This window comes from Galeopterus variegatus, unplaced genomic scaffold (assembly GCF_000696425.1).
Source record: "Galeopterus variegatus unplaced genomic scaffold, G_variegatus-3.0.2 Scaffold4338, whole genome shotgun sequence".
Classification (NCBI taxonomy): domain Eukaryota; kingdom Metazoa; phylum Chordata; class Mammalia; order Dermoptera; family Cynocephalidae; genus Galeopterus; species Galeopterus variegatus.
The window spans coordinates 174,239-179,140 of NW_007730449.1; the positions used below are offsets into that span (position 1 = coordinate 174,239).

Below are 4,902 nucleotides of genomic sequence, written 5' to 3' on the forward strand. Positions count from 1 at the left end.
CGCCACGCTGCCCAAGCGGTGCAATACAGCAGTGCGCCACCGGGCCGGCCCCACAACTATACCTTTTTGAAGTTGTTACAACAAGCAAACGGAAAGGACATTCTTGGGGGGAAGGGGAGAGAGGGAGGAGGGAGGGAGGTGTTGGTGATGGGCCATAATAATCATATACATTGTATATTGACAAAATAAAAATTTAATGAAAAAAAAAAGAAAATAAATAAATAAATAATAATTAATTAATTTTAAAAATAAATAGATAAAATATGTTCTTACCACTTTTAAAAAAGTAAATAAAATATAAAGTCTGGCTGAACAGAAATAAATAAATAAATAAATAGAAATAAAAATGTTCACCCATTTTTACCACAAAATTTTGCTTCTAATAATTTATATTTTTGAAATAAATGGACTAAGGATTTAGCTATTAAAATAAATTTGGTATTATTTGGATATTAGATTAAATGGGAATTTAGAGCAACCCTTCTTGGGAAATTCACTGACAGAGGGTTATAACCACAGACATCCCCGGGTCCCACCTCCAAGGGTGTTGACTCTGTTCAGGTCTAGGGGTCCAGAGTGGATCTATCTCTAACACATTCTTAAGGTGATTAGAGGAGTAACCAGATTTGGGCAGCTCTTCCTTCAGGTTTAGCCAGCCTCCTGGGAACGCAGCAGAACTCCAGCTGCGCTGACGCAGCTTGCACACTTCCAGGGGCAGGAAGCTATGACTTTCAAGTGAGTTCTGGTTGTAAGAAAATGCTGGCTTTTTACACATCTGCCTCAAGAACTGAGTTCTACCAATTCACGGAGCGGAAAAAGGATAAGGCAAGAAACTGAAGATGTATATCCCCTGGTCCCCAAAAGGAGACACAATTTAAAAATCAAGTCGCTGCTGTTGCGTTTTATTCTGTCTTTCAAGAGGCCCAACACCTAATTACTATGAAATCCAGTGTATCCACTAGGACGAGTTCTTTGTTCATATTTTTAATAACATGCATAGTCTCCCCAAACAAGCTGAAAAATCACATCACCAAAACCCCCTTTAAAGGATCAACTGGGAAAGCAGGAAAGAGTTGTTACTTCTTGCCAATTCTTACCAGAAAAAGGCAGCCTCTGTGAGGGTATTTCAAAAGGCTGAAGGGAAAATAGAATTAAAAGATAATAGGAATCTTTCCATGAACTTTGAGAAGTACCCTCCTAGGTGACTTCCTAACAGAAGACAAGGAAGACCACACCTGCAAAGCCGACAGGCGCTGTGGGAACTCTGCCCCAGCCAGCAAACAAGATGCAGGCGCCTGTGTTGGGTTAACCGTCTCCTCAAAAGCTGCGCTGGTCATCCACTCTTTGAAACCCTCAGGCAGTCTTTGCATCCACCACACCTGCAAAGCCGACAGGCGCTGTGGGAACTCTGCCCCAGCCAGCAAACAAGATGCAGGCGCCTGTGTTGGGTTAACCATCTCCTCAAAAGCTGCGCTGGTCATCCACTCTTTGAAACCCTCAGGCAGTCTTTGCATCCACTAATTTGACAGCCCCATGGTGTCTGTTTTTAACAAGGCTTGGTAATCTTTTCAAAGAGGTCTCTCAGCTCCTTGAGAAGGGGCTCCCCAGCCCCCCTCTACCCACAGAACTGACAGCCCACTGTTAACCCACAGCTGAGCTGGTGGCAGCCCCAACGCACTGTCCTGGCCCCAGGTCTAAGAATGTCATGTCAATCAGTAAAGGAGTGGGAGGCACCCAGAGAAGGTTCATGCTGTTCCAGCCATGAAAAGCAATTGATGGGAAACCAGGGAGAGCTCCTGGCTGGATCTCAGAACAGAGTGTAAACCGAAACGCCCACAGGGAGCTCTGTGTGACATGAAACCACCCAAAGGTGCATAATGGCTGGGTTCAGCCAATGCGCCTCATTCTCTGGAGGAAAACACTTCAAATCAGTGATATGAAGGGGGCAGAAGGCAAACTCCTTCCAGGACTCTGTTAATCTTGGGAATTATTCTGGATCCTTCACTAGTTGGGAAACTCCCACAAGGGAAGACACTACACAGGAAGCCCACGGTTTGCAGGGAGAGATGAAGAGAAGGTGACTGTCCCTGGCACTGGCCAGTGGATTGCCAAGCAAGTGCAGGGTAAGCACATGGAACGGAGCAAGCTTCATTACAACTCAGTATCAAATCAAAAGCAAGAATCTGTGTTGCTGCACGGAGCCTGCCCAGAAGTTAAGCCAAGCAAAGGGGTGGGACAAGAGCTCCAGAGAACCGACACCTAAGGAGCATCTGTTATGTACGGGGCTCAGCATTACCTGGTTTAACTTTCACCATCTGTAGCAGGTAATCCCCATTTTACAAATGAGAAAGATGAAGATAAAGGAATGTGCCTAACTAAGGTCACGAGGCTAGGAAATGAGGGATTGGAGATTAAGAATGCACATCTGTCAAAATCCAGAGAGCATTCACTACAGCAGCCCGCCACTCTGTCTCAAGAGAAATAGTTTCCTCAGAATATAAGAAATAAGGATTTCTTTGCTTCCTTAGTCAACAAATGCAGCTTCCCTCCCATCCTGCTCATCCCGTCTGGCCAGGTCCCCTCTGTCTCCTGCTTTTTCTTTTGCAAAGATCAGGGCAGGACGCTGATGCAGTCTTCGAAGGTCTCATCCCAGACCCAAAGCAGGGGCCCCCAACCTGGAAGGATAATCGCTGTTAATATACCATTGTTAACCAGTAATTGCTTTCCTTTGGCTTCACCTTTTCTAAAGCCATGGGCAGTTTCTCCCAGCCTCAACCTTCTTGAAGCTTTTGTTTAAGTCTTTAAAAGACAAGACCTTCCAAAGAAATAATTAAGTCTTTCATGCCCCACACTTTTAACAAATGTATTCTGACCTCGTTTCATCCTTTTTGGAAGGAAGCAGTTTTCTGGCACCTTAAAAGGATTTTCATTCAATTATCCTCCGGAATCCTCTTTTCGTCTTTCTTTCAGCACAAAAAGCTTCCCATTTGCCTCCAAAGGTGAAATTAGGTGCTTGCCTATTCAACATCAGGCAGGGTTTTAAATTGGGTGAAATAATAATGCTTCTTTGCATTTCAGGGCAGCCTTCACAGAAAGAAATTAGAATCTGCGCTAAGAGGCAGCTATAGTTGCCCTTCCATTCTCTGTGTGCTCTGGGGGGAGCAGCTAAGGCAGAGCTGGAATTCCAATTCACACAAACACAAAGACTCTTTTAAAAAGTTTATTTAGGAGTTAGGACAAAGCTGGGGAGATCATCCCTGCACTGTGAGATGGTGCTGGTCTTTACACTTCCACAACCTCATTGTCAGCCCCTTCTTTTCACCTGGAGAAAAACCTTCCTCAGTAAGAAAGACTTGTGAGTGTGGCCAAGCTACGAGCATTTTCTTTTTACTAAAATAGAAAAAAAAATGCAAAAGGAATAATATCAAAATCAAACAATGCACTGGAAAAAATGAGATGATTGGAATTAGCTTGACCTGAGCCTTTCTCTTTTAACTTGAAACACAATTTTCCCCAAATATGGCAACTAAAGATGAACAGTCTCATTAGATTCCTCATCAAGCATCTAGTTGCCTCCCCACCATCCAGGACCACCCCATGAAACACATATACACACACACACACACTCACACTCAAATCCTAGACAGTCAACAGAACTGTCAGCAGGAGAAAGCTGACCAATTGGCATCCTCTAGTAATTAGAACTATTTTAAATAACTACAATGGGAAGAATATCATACATTTGCCTTCTACATCATGCCTGCAATACCTACCACTCACTGTCAGGCTGTCATGACTTCACCGCTATAGAAAAGTGAGGAGTAGGTCACAGCATGACAGCATGTCTTCAGGATAATCTGCCAAACCTGTTACAAAATTGAGGGATTCGCTTGTCTAATTAATCCAGTGTCACCTGGCAGAGGAAAGGGTCTAAAATAACTTGCACAGAAAATAGTAAGTTTTGATTGGAGCACAAGGACGGAGAAGAGTAAAATGTGCAAAGGAATTCTGCAAGGTGTCAGGGCCCAGGGGAAAACCAGAAGGCAGAAACAAGCCAACCAAGGCAAGGCAACTTTCTCCTCCTTCTCAATTTTCCCGAAGACCACAATGGGTCTTGTTCTATTAAACCTCCAACACCTGGTACAATTAATACTCTAAACCCTATCTACATAAAAGCCTTTTATGTTTTATGAGCATATCTACTCCAATGAGAAATATCCACTGATATAACTGGCCCTCCACAGAAGCTGCTTCCTCTGAGGTCCCAACATCCCTATTATGACTCTGAAATTACATTAATCTTCCATATTGTCTAAAGGGAGAAACAGAAACATTTAAAACACGGGTTATTCTAAAATGTACCAGATCATTTGTACCCACCAGACCACGAGGCACTCTCTGCCAAAAAAAAAGAAAAGAAAATGGATTCAAATCATTGCCCAGACAGCCCAGAGGAAAACAGCCTCCCCAGACTCAGGGCCTGTGCATGCCCAGCCTCTGAGCCTCTCTTTTGGTAAAAACATGAAGTCTTTCAACTATTTTCTTACCCAGTTGTTCCGGGAAGGTAAAAGCACAGATTGCTGAGCCCACCTCCCAGAGTTCCTGAATCAGTAAGTCTGGGGTGGGACCTGGAAATGTACATTTATAACCAGTTCCCAGGTGATGCTGATGTTGCTAGTCCAGCAAGGTCTCTTTAAGAACCACTGATCTTAATAAATTTCTTCACTAGTGCTACATCTGGCCCAGGCAGTCAATTGGACTTCGTTCTTTACATGTTCCAAACTGGGGAATCAACAATTTGCAGACTGCATTTCTTATCTTTCATTTCTGTCTATGCCAGCTGGGTAAAGATTGTTACAAACTAAGGGTTATGGCAGGAAAATCATCAAAAACCCAGCCTAC

At 43.5% G+C, this 4,902-nt stretch overlaps 1 long non-coding RNA gene across 1 annotated transcript; it reads right to left on the minus strand.

The window, feature by feature from the left end:
* Positions 1-3,206: 3,206 nt before the first annotated feature.
* Positions 3,207-3,888, minus strand: LOC103602886. Its single transcript, XR_551561.1, has 2 exons — positions 3,774-3,888; positions 3,207-3,390 (listed from the first exon to the last, which is right to left on the minus strand). It is a non-coding gene; the product is annotated as an uncharacterized LOC103602886 (long non-coding RNA).
* Between the last annotated feature and the right edge of the window lie 1,014 nt (positions 3,889-4,902).